General features: G+C 34.3%; 1 pseudogene; it reads left to right on the forward strand.

Moving 5' to 3' along the window:
* Nucleotides 1-5735, forward strand: part of LOC132040908 (glutathione S-transferase L3-like) — a 9188-nt pseudogene extending 3453 nt beyond the window's left edge.
* The last annotated feature ends 6912 nt before the right edge of the window (nt 5736-12647 follow it).

A 12647-nucleotide genomic window follows, 5' to 3' on the forward strand; every position in this document is an offset into this window, starting at 1 on the left:
ATTTTTAATTAATTTCTTAAAAATACACTTTTATTTATGAATTTTTAAAAGGCGTGTAAAAAAAAAGTGGATTATTAAATATGAGGCGAGGAAAGATCATCATTTGGTCCGGCCTAATCACAGTTAGAATATTAAAGAAGCTTAAAATTATGAATTTTGCTAAATTTGATGCCATAAGTTCATCACAAGTCAAGATTTACTATTTTTTTTTTATTTGACCATATGTATGAACTACATATCAACAAATACACAACTTCATTGCGCAGTCAAACGAAGCCACCTTCATAATGAGGGCAGGTGTCCCACCTCCCCAACCTCCACCCAACGACAACATTGTGAATGTAGGTATTGTATTCACAAAGCGTCTATATACATTCATGAATCATGCCCTTTGAAATTTCTCAAAATTACGATTTGGTCAATCAAACTTGATAAAAAGACGATCTAACGCATCTAGCTACCGAAAGAATGACATAAGCCTATTCGATAACTCTCAAAGATCCTCTTCGTTGCACTCATCCTCACCGTTCATTTCCAATTCCAGAAACCTTCATACATATCAGTCGCCAATGCAGCTCATCGTCATTTCTCTTATCATAGACCTTTAGACACATTAAAACTCCTCCATATTCTCGTAAGTTCGTCACTGCTCTGCTCACACATCATTCTCGTATCCTATATACTCCCTCCGTTTTAATTTATGTGAATCTATTTGACTGAACACGATATATAAAGACTTTTGAAATTTGTGGTTCAAAATAAGTCTTTTGAATCCTCCGTTTTAATTTATAATCTATTTGATGAACACGATATATGAAGATTTTTGAAATTTATGGTTCAAAATAAGTCTTGAATCCCTCCGTTTTAATTTATGTGAATCTATTTGATTGAGCACGATATATGAAGATTTTTGAAATTTATGGTTCAAAATAAGTCTTGAATCCCTCCGTTTTAATTTATGTGAATCTTTATTTGATCGAAAGACGATATATGAAGATTTTTTAAATTTGTGGTTGAAAAAGTGCTTAATATTTGTGTGATCGTAAATTATTTCATAAAGAAATTGATTTAATTGTGAAAGAGGTTATTTATTTTACATCTGGTCGTTAAAATTGTTCATATAAATCAAACAGAGGAGTATTTTTTTTTACCCACAAATTCTCGTATCCTATATAAAGCTCTCAAATTCCAATTGTCAATTTCTAATACTCATCAATTTACGCTTCCAGTATATTTCGTTCATAGCAGAAAAATCAGCATCAATGGCTGCCACGTAAGTCTTAATTACCTTCCTATTTTTTATCATCACCTGTGCTTAATTAATTTGTTCCAAATAGTTAATTAAAAAGGATAAGGAGAGTTAGGTCCAAGGTTTATTTTTTTATTTTTAATATTGCCTAATAGTAAATTGATCACGTTTTAGATGTCCACCCAGGGCATGAGTGATTTAAGGGAGGAATGACCTCTTGGGTTGAGTTACGCTAAGGTTTTAAAAGGACTTATATTTATATATTAAGTAGTGATTAAAAAAGTTGTCACAAAAGTAATTGGCGATACATTACCTAACCCTATGTTAGGATGGTCGTTACAGTATAGTATTTGTATTGTACAGTATCTTATTGTATTGTATTATAATGTATTAATGAATACAATATTTGGAAGACCCGCGCGCGAGGCCAATTAACATTGAACGTGGGGCACTCGTAATGGATGCTCAAATTTGAAACCCTTACCTACGACGACTTACGACAACATGGGAGATTGGCTTTCCGTCGAAATCGACGCACGAGTTGCCTAGTCTTATTCCTCTCTCCGTGGTTCATTAGCTATCGCATGCTGAAATCTAAGTACCGCGCTAGCATAGCATTAGAAGGGTTCCCGTTCCCATTAAAAAAAAAAAAAGAATACAATATTTGGATAGATATCGTTTGTTGTGGTTTAGTGTTACTAAATGAAATTAGTAATCACACCAAAATCACCAAATCCGTGGGTACAAAAATTAAGCTTTTTCTTGGTTATATAATCACAAAATTACTACGGGTTTACATCATCATAGAATATAATATAATTTAAGAATAATGAACCACGGGAAACAACCATCCAAAGAGGGGGTAAGGGGTTGCCTAGTTAGAGACTTATAGGTGGTGCTAAGTTCAACTGAACGGTTCAGTTTAATCTCCTTCGTTAATTATTAGTATTATCTTTTTACAATAATCCGTGTCCGAGCTAACTAATGTTATTAGTTTCGTGGAGTATCTACTATCTCTCACCAGCACAAATATTTTAGATTCAGTGATGGTTGTATATGTATGTTGTATGTAAGTTAGATTTTTTCAGCTTGCTATTGATATGGATGTTGATGGGGTTTTCTTTTATTTTACAGAAGTGTTCAAGAAGTTCTACCACCAGCTCTTGATTCTACTTCCCAACCCCGTCTCTCTTCGATGGAACTACCAGGTTTTATTACCTTTCTTTAATTTCTTTATTGTCTGGCTTAAGAAAAATGTATTCTTTGTCGATGTTACGTTGTTATTTATCTGAGGTGAAGATTGTGATCTGAGTTTATTGTCTTCTCTGAAGGTTGTACATCAATTATCAGTGCCCCTTTGCTCAGCGTGCCTGGATTACCAGGAATGTTAAGGTTCGCCTTTTTACTACTGGTTCTTAATCTGGCTAAGTACGGGTTTATGTTCGATTTTGCTCTTTCTAAATTTAGTCCTCGTTTGGTTGCACTATTAACTATTAAGATGTTATATACATGCATAAAACTCTACATTTGTATAATTAATGCTCGGTTACCTTCAGCGTTGTATAATATATTGTTTAGTTAAGCATTTTCGTTGCCTGCTTAACTAATACATGCATAAGTTATGCAGGAATCTATGCATTATTTTATGTGGGGTAGAAGGTAACATAAGAATCCTTACATAACTTGTCTCTAAACCAAACAACTCCCTATGTACTGCTTCATTCTGTCTAATATGAATATTGGACCTGTGCATAAGTGTTATCCAGCTAGTGCTGGGCTCGGGGTAAAATGGCAAATATTTTATGCATCCTGCATTTGCATTTCTTCGAGGAGGCTTTTTTCACGCTTTTAAACCGGTGACCTAAAGGTCACCAAAGAAACAACTTTACTCTTGTGTCAAGACTCATTCTCCATGCTATTACATTGAAATTATGTTTTCCCGGCTCCTTGATCCAAGGGTAAATTGATAGGTTAACATTTAAGGTTCTTAGCATTGAACTTATTATATACTCTTAAAATTATGGGTTTAGATTTTAATATTAGTTAAAACTTTAATGAGTTTTCACACACATATCCATGTTTGGTGTAAAAATTATGGGGTTAAAAAAGGAGTGCTACTTGGAAATGTTGATCTTATTGATGCCTTTTATTATTCCAAATTGGAACTAATATATATCCATCTTGAATTTTTTTAGTTGATGTGTTCTTACACCTGGCAATTGACCTGATTACCTATATAAATTTTCAAACATTTTTGAATTGCAGGGTTTGCAGGACAAGATTAAGTTAGCTCCAATTGATCTTCAGAACAGGCCTGCTTGGTAAAAGGAAAAAGTTTACGCCCCAAATAAGGTAGTTCTTCCACACAAACAACATTCATTTTCACTCTCCCAATTCACTTAAGCACACCAAGCGAAAATCTTGAGCTAAGATTTTGACACAAGGCATTTGGCCTCGTTAAATTGTATGAAAACTATTGAAGAAAATGTACATGAATTTTTGAAAAAGGTTCGCTATTCCTTTCCGAATTCAGTGATTATTGACTAAGCCAGTGCATAATCGCTCTAGTTTTATCTATCATCCAGTTGGCACATAAGCTTTTATAGAAGGACTTTGACGCAAGTGAAAGTTTAAATTTTCATGAGAGCATTTTCTTTTGCTTCTTGCAATTTTTTTATTCTACCCCTTGCAGGTTCCCTCATTAGAGCACGACAACAAAGTGATCGGAGAGAGTTTGGATCTGATTAAATATATTGATAGTAACTTTGAAGGACCATCACTTTTGCCGGATGTAAGTTGCAAAAGTTCATTCTTTGCCTGTCTGTCTAGGAAAATCATAATTTGTAAATTGATAATAATTATAGCAAATTGCTGCAGGATCCTGAAAAGCGGAAATTTGCTGAAGAATTGATAGCTTATAGTAACACGTTTGTCCCAGAAGTATACGGATCATTCAAAAGAGATGCACAGACACTGGCTGGTGAGTTTTGAGCTTTTTTCTTGGAAACTCAGTATGTTTTCTTTGTTAAATATTTCTCATGTAAACGGTATTCACACTTGTACCAGGAGCACAATTCGATTACCTAGAAAAGGCTCTCCACAAATTTGACGATGGACCTTTCTTCCTTGGTCATGAATTCAGTCAGGTCATTTACTTTATTTATTTTGTTTGCCATAAAACATACTCGAGAACGAGTACAGAGCAGTGTGGATGTTTTTTGTTTTCCCAAATTTAAATTTCATAGTAGTGTACTGAAATGGAAACTCCATTGTGCTAGGTTGACATAGCATATGTTCCGTTCATCGAAAGGTTCCAAATTTTCTTGAAAGAGGTGTTTAACTACGACATCACATCTGGGAGGCCAAAACTAGCCAAATGGATCGAGGTATGATTAATATTATATACAGAGTATTAGTCTTCACACTGGGTATGTTGTTGGTTTTGTACAGAGTTTTAATCTTAAACAAAATTTTACTTGTATGAAAAGTTGTATCGTGGAATGTTCATTTGTAAAGCGTAGAGGCTACTGCTAGAAACTGTTAAGAAAGAATGGCTTTTCTTTCTTTTGTTGATAGGTTAAACTCCAAGGCTACAACTGGTAGGCGCATTAGATAGATAATATTATAATCAAGTGTAAAGATGCAACTAAACTCCCAATATCTGTGATGAAGTGTTAAGAAAAGCTACCTTTTATTCTTTTGGTAATAGGTTAAACTTCAAGGCTAGCTGATTGGTGCCTTAGATAAATAGAATTATAATTAAGAGTGTAAAGTTGTAACTAATAGCGATTGAACCACTTGTTTTGTATTTTTCGTGTGTAATTTCTCCTTTATAATGTGTAGAAGCCTTGAAGCAACTGGAAAGTTGTTTTTGTGTGCTTTATAGATAAAAGGTTCGAACTGTCAATTATTGTGCGTCATGGTAGGGTGCCTACATTGCAGACCTCAGGCTGCGGTCCTTGATTATCCCGAACCCTGTGTGAACGAGGGATATGCACGGAGCTGTCTTCTTAATTGTGTTTTATAAACATTTCGCAGGAAGTGAACAAGCTTGATTGTTACAAGCAGACAAAAGTCCTGGATCCGAAGAAACTGGTTGAATACTACAAGGATCGGTTTCTGGTACCTGTTTTATAATAGAACACGATTTCTTTTGCTTTTTTTGGTTTGAGAATTTTTATATATAGCTGCTGAGACATTTCACTATATTTTTACAGCAGGCCTAAAACTTGAAGAAACCATGATCAAACATTGGTGAAAATCATACAGGCTGGCCCCTTTGGTACCAAACATGTCATGGAGTTGTATAATGTTATGCATCAGTAATAATTAATAAAGTGGTTGTGTGTTTTTCTTTATCAGTAGCATTTGGATTGTATTTTTCTGCTAGAGACTTGGATAATCATAGATATCAGTTTCATATATTGGAAGTCCTGTTGCCTGTAATGTCATGAATGGTCGTTTAACTTTTATTTTGTTGCGTCTTATTAAACTACTTTTTATAACCCAAAAAAAAAAAAAATGTCAAATTTGTACTCACTCTATCAATGGCCTAGCCGGATCTGGGTGTATCATAAGGGATTTGTCTTTATTCGCGGATTGGATAAAAAAACGATCAATTCATAGATGTATATTTCGGATCTATGAATAGGGATATTTTCGAAAGTAGTAGAGAAAATGATATTACGGAAATTCAGTAAATTTTTCTGTATCAAAAGATTGTTCAATTTCGCCTAATTTTTCTATAATGGCTGATGTAGTGATGTACAAGAGCATTGGGAACAACATATTTGACAAAAGAATCGCTTTATTATGAATGTCATTCTACTTAACATAAGAAAAAAGAAAATTTGGATAATAAAAGATGTCCGTTAGGAGTATCAGTAAATTAACCTCAAAATTTTTAGAGCGAAAATGAAATTTTCGCACTTGTTTTAATTTCAAGAAAATGATTCTTAATGTATAGCGGTTGGACTTTATTTTTGAATAAACATTTGAAACTTTTTCCCCTCAGAAGTATTTATTTTTTGATAAGTGTTTATTTGAAAAAAAGTGAGGTGTTTAATTGACTTTTTGGGAGAAAATAAGTCTTTTTGAGAATATGACGATTTTCGAAGTTAAAAAAAAATAGGCTTTTGCCAAAAACACTTTTTTGAAAAGTATTTTTGAGAAAATACACATAGAAGCACTTTTTAAATGCTTGTTCACACTAATTCTTCAGACAAAAGTACTTTTTAAATTAATTGTCCAAACACAAACTTTTAATATTAAAAGTATTTTTTTAAAAATCTTTTAAAATAATATTTTTAGAAGTTTAGTAAGCAGTATAAAAAAAAATTTTTTGCTTAAAAGCATTTTTTGAGAAAAATACAAATAGAAGCACTTTTTAAAAGCTTGGTCAAACACTAATTGCTGCTTAAAAGTGTTTTTTTAATTAATTGGCCAAACACAAACTGTTTTTCGCTAAATTTGCTTTTTTAGAAAGTATTTTTAAAAATAAGCTGATTTTAGAAGCTTGGCCAAACATGCTATTAGAAGATTTCAAAAAAGATTCTTGAAGTGATTGGAATCAGATTCACAAATCTTCGGTGAAGCTAAGTTTATCAGTTTAACCGTTAAATTTAACAATATTTTTAGAGTACGAAGTGTTTAAGTTTATGGGTTAGGACTAAAAATATTCACCTTTTATATGCATATACTAGACTATATTCATTAAGTGGTACATGCCACTGACCAAAATAGTCCAACCACTATACGTCAAGGACTATTTTGATCGTTTCTTTTTCAATTTCGATCTTGAAACTTAATTAAATTTGATTCTTTGTTTTTCTTTTTCGATCAAGTAATTATGTCCAGAAGAAAGTATAATTATATACTGATATAATTTTTCAAAACTTTAAGGTCCCATTTGTCCATAGAAATAAAAAAAAAAATCACTTTTTTTGGAATTTTGGAGTTGGAGTTGGCCATAGTTTTTGAAATTGTAGTTTTTGGTGAAATGTAGTTGTAAAAAAGTGAAAAAAGTAAATTTTTTTGAAAAATAAGTTTTTTGAGTTTTTGGTATTCGAATATCACAGAATACTGACTTAGTTGTATTCGGAATTAAGTGTGTATATTTGAAAAGTGAAAAAAAATTCCGGAATAAAGTGAATAATTCTTATGGCCAAACGCCTACTAAACCAAAACTTTTGGTTGTTAAATGCTTTGAGAATAATGACAATGAAAGCAAAAATCAGCTAATTAATGTCTGATGATAGAATTTCCTTTACAACATTTCTATTCGTGGAATGCCAACCATCTCTCCTTGGCTACAAAACACTTTGCATCATCTTCTGCTTCACTGTCAAAGTCTTCTTTATCATTTATCTATGTTAGTATATATCACTGCTTAAAAACAGGCAAATATCGTCAAGTCGGTTTACGTTACGTCGGCTTTTAATCGGGTACATTGTCGATTTTTTTTTTTGTTGAAAATAAAACAATGAAATGCCTGATGATAGAATTTCCTTTACAACATTTCTATTCGTGGAATGCCAACCATCTCTCCTTGGCTACAAAACACTCTGTCGGTTTTTTTTTTTTGTTGAAAATAAAACAATGAAATGCCTGATGATAGAATTTCCTTTACAACATTTCTATTCGTGGAATGCCAACCATCTCTCCTTGGCTACAAAACACTTTGCATCATCTAGCTACTTGGAATCGAGCCGGGTATATAAAAGATTAAAGGGCTCTACCATTAGACCACTCATATTCTTTGATCAAATACTTACATTGATTTAATTTATGCTGTTTTTTTGCTAAAAGCCGACGAACTCCGTCGGTTTTTTAATATAAAAAATAAAAATAAAAAACCGACGGATAGAAAATAATATAAAAAATAATTATATTTTTCGCGCATTTTTGCGGGAAAAATAACCGACGCAATCCGTCGGTTTTCTTAAAAAAAAAAAGATTTTAAAAAATTGTCGAAAAACCGACGGAATTTTTCCGTAGGTTTTTGTTCGTCGATTTTTGCCAAGTTTTTTAGTAGTGTCTTCCCAATTACGACTAAGTTGTTCATCTTTCTGAATTTATTACACTGCAAATTTATGGACATTAAGAAAGAAAATGTTACAGACTTGAATCAATTGGCCAAAATCCAGTCAATCGTGCACATAATACTTCTAAGTTAATTAGATAGTTAAATACTAGTGGTGTAGTGGTGTAAGAACAAGTAGAGGCAAAGGGTAAATGAGTTGGGACATTGAGGTGGCATGCCGCGTGCCTTATCAAAATGTCAATGCCGCCTGGGATCCACCTTAGACAGTCCTAACGGAGGAGAGCTATAGATAACGGATGAAGTATTTTTAGACCAATGATACAACGAATGATAAAATCGGTCCTTTTCCCCGAAGAAAAAGGGTTAATTGACCATTTTTCCCTATAAATGAGTGACTTGACACTACATAACTAGTTAAACCTCTATCTTGCCAAACAATGTTCTCAAGCCGTCGAACTTAATTATTTCCTATCGGACCTTTTCCCTTTTGGAAACTTAATGACATTACATAACTATTTAATTTGGACCTCCATCTTGCCAAATAATATTCTCATGCTGTCAAACTTAATTTCCTAGTGGACCTTTTTCTTTTCCTTTTGGAAACTCATTGACTTTTGGCACTACATAACTATTTGGGACCTCCATCTTGCCAAACACTCTCACTTCTCAGACTTCATCACTGCTCTGCTCACACACACCATTCCCGTATCAGCGTTAATGGCTTTCCCGTAAGTCTTAATTGCTTCCTCTTTTTCATTTGATCATATCAGCTGAGTTTAATTTTTTTTTTTTCCAAATAGTTAAGTAATACTGATCAGGGACGATTAACATGTCGTCTGACTTGTATATATATATATATGGGTTAAGATTTTAAGGGAGTTATGTTTATATCAAATAGAAAAAAGTAGTGATTATAAAGGTTTAATTTGTCACAAAAAGTAATGTAGGTAGCTGGTTTGGAGCTGAGTTATGCAGGTATTAAATCCCGCATTAGTAATACCATGTTTGATAGCTAGTTAGGAGGTAAGTTATTCATGTATAACATTAATATAGTGTTTGGTGCAATTTAGGAACTCACATAACTAGTACATGTATAAGTTATGTATTTATTTAATGCATGATAGAATGTGGAATACTTAATACATATAACTAAACTCTCCATAATTAGTACTGCGTAAAATAATACATGGATTTCCTCATAATTAATTCTTGTATTACTAACACGCATAACTACTAACCGATTACCAAAACGACAAGGGTGTGGCCTAATCACGGTGTTGCTAAGTTCAATGAAAAGCTTCAGTTGAACCTCTTTCATCAAAACGTTATACTGTTCAACTAATAAAAACAAAATTTTCTAATATACATATGAGTTGTTGAATCTCCTTCACATTAAGGATAATTTCGGTGTGACAAAAGTGATTTGAAATTGGTTAGGTTACAAGCTCAAATCCTCTATGTGATATGTTAGTCTTTTTCTTTGAATCCTTTTGTTATTATTGTTGGCTCAGCCATTGAATCTAGTTGTTCATGAAGTGGTGGCTAAATCACAATTCACAAGTTCAAATCCACCGATTTAATTACGGGGTTCGGTAAAACTCAATAGCTTTAGCTCAAATTCTGTATTTTAAAAGCAACCGGTGCGCAAAACATCCCACATTAGTAGAGTCCAGGAGGCTCAAATTCTGTATTTATATTAAAAATTGATTGAAATGTATAAATAATATGTCAAGGACCCAGCAAGTAAAACTATAGTAAAAAAGAATTATGCGTAGAGCCCATAAACTAAGATTTCTAGCTCCACCTTCACTCCAAGTGACACAACACGGGCCTTGACCTAAAATTTTGGATTTAGTTATGATTGACAGATGTGGATTTAGCATTTGAATTTGCTTACGACAACTTCAAGTTAATACACGATACCAATTGATTTCATGTCACACCCCAACGAGGAGCATGACGGGCACCGACCCAGGGTTCGGATACCACTTGGCGTAACAGTTACCATAATTATCATATAACCGTTATTCGATATAATATGACTCAAATATGGCTCAAAGGACACCTGCAGGCAAAAAAGGACCAAATACAGAAATATGCAATAATCTAACATATATATATACACACACACATAAGCGAGCCGACAAGGCCACTACGACATCATGAGTGTCATAAAGCCGGTAAGGCTATCAGGAGAATATCAAAACCAAAACAAGGCCGACAAGGCCAGACATAACATCTACATACTCCACTGTGTCTATGAGCCTCTAAGAGTGTATATATGAACATATATCATGCTAACATAAATGTACCAAAAGATAGCAAGTCCGGAGTAATGGCACTTGTTGACACGCCCCGAGCCGAAGTCTCTCGCGGTTGCTTTCGCAATAAATACGTCACGACACAAGACGAAATACAGCGTCCCGTGCAATGGGACATCAGTATGGATAAAAGCACTGAGTATGTAAGGCAGGAATCAATAACATGAGTAAGACAAAAATATACAGAGGATAGAAGTAACCTGAGCCATCTGAGAACGTACAATATGTAATGCATGAGTTTAAAAATCATATGCAAGTGTGTGTGTGTGTGTGTATATATATATATATAGTACATCATCATCATCCCGCGTCTGGGGTATCATCATAACACCTTGTTCGCAATGTGTGCGCATCTACGTGCCTGCTCGGTCGATTATAGCGCAGCGCGGTATAGTCAAATAGTGCAATACATATATATAGAATGCATGAGGAGCCAATGAATTAACATCGGGCCTTTCAGAGTGACGTAAGGTCGGTAACCTCCGAATAAATTATGGAATTCGTATTGAATCCAAGGAAATAACTTAATGATGATAAACATGATAATATTTCAAGAATCAATCAGATAATTGAGGCATTAAAATTTTAAACACAAAGCATAGGAATGAGTGAATTGTTATAGAACGCTCGTGTTGTCCTAGTTGGTTTCGTGCCAAAGAAAGAGGTAAACGAACACCTTACATACCTTAAATCGTCGATCCGATACTTGAAGGAATTCATGACCGAGGCCCGCCGTTCTTTGCCTACATGGCGATATATGACCTTAGTTAGGCCTTAATTGTTCATACACCAACGTACGTGTGATGTATCTTTGACTATTTAATTTGAGGTTAAGGAAATTCGGGCGAAGATCTCCTTTGTTTTTACTACGTTCCCATGATCTCAACAACAACCAAAACCAACATCAAAGGCGTTTGATCTAATTCAATAGCCATATAATTCCATTAACAACATCCCACAAGAGGTTCATACTGTCTTTCGCCCAATTAGGCTTAACACGCAGCAATCTAACAATTATAACTTCGAATTAACTTAACTTATTGGTAATAGAGAAGGAATCTTTACCTCAATGGACCAAGTTGACTCTTAGTACCAATTTGGATCCAAGGTTTCCACCTTACCATGGCGATACCAAGATGGAATTGAAGCTGCGAGGTTATACGCATACCCTCAATTGATGCCGGTTTCAACAAGTATCGTAAAGATTGATGTAGAAACTTTGGGAGAATATATATGTGTCTATGGTGAAGCTTCCAGACCTTGAAATATGATGAAAATAACAAGGGAGGTCTATTTATACTTGTGAAAGTCGATGGTGCAGGCCCTGACTCGATGTGCATCGACGGACCGTCAACATGTCGACGGTTCGTCAATGTGCAACCATCGAACTGCAAGAAAAATCGCACAATTTTGTACGGGCCATGTCTTCCACCATACATCTCGGATTTTGCGATACGTCAAATTGCATTGGAAAGAAGACTCTCAACTTCAATTTACATAGCTATCGTTCCATAAATCTTATATACTTGCTAGAGATATACTCTCTCCAAAGTTGGACTAAAATTTCGTCTAGAATTTTTCCAAATCTTCCCCAAGTTTCGACAAACTTGGTTTCTTGAGTCGCTTGATCCGGAGCCTTGGGATACATGTTTAACATTTGTTAAAAGTCTTTCTTGACCTCTTGAGAGTTCCATGGCCTCTCCGGGCTTTTGTCGAGGAATACGTAACGTACTTAGTTTTGTCGAAGGGCGAGATGTAACATTTCACAGCCAAATATTTACAAACATTTAATTAGTGAATATTTGAATATATATGTGTATATTGGGTTCCCGTGGACTCGCAAGCAACATGGTAGATCTGCCCTCTGGTTGAGTATGTAAGTAACTGTTGAATTTTCAGTTTGCTTTGATATGGATATTGATGGGTATTTATTTTATTTGTACAGAAGTGTACAAGAAGTTCTACCACCATCTCTTGATTCCACTTCACAACCGCTGTCTCTCTTTGATGGAATTACCAGGTTTGGTTACCTTTC

This window comes from Lycium ferocissimum, chromosome 12, assembly GCF_029784015.1.
Source record: "Lycium ferocissimum isolate CSIRO_LF1 chromosome 12, AGI_CSIRO_Lferr_CH_V1, whole genome shotgun sequence".
Classification (NCBI taxonomy): Eukaryota; Viridiplantae; Streptophyta; class Magnoliopsida; order Solanales; family Solanaceae; genus Lycium; species Lycium ferocissimum.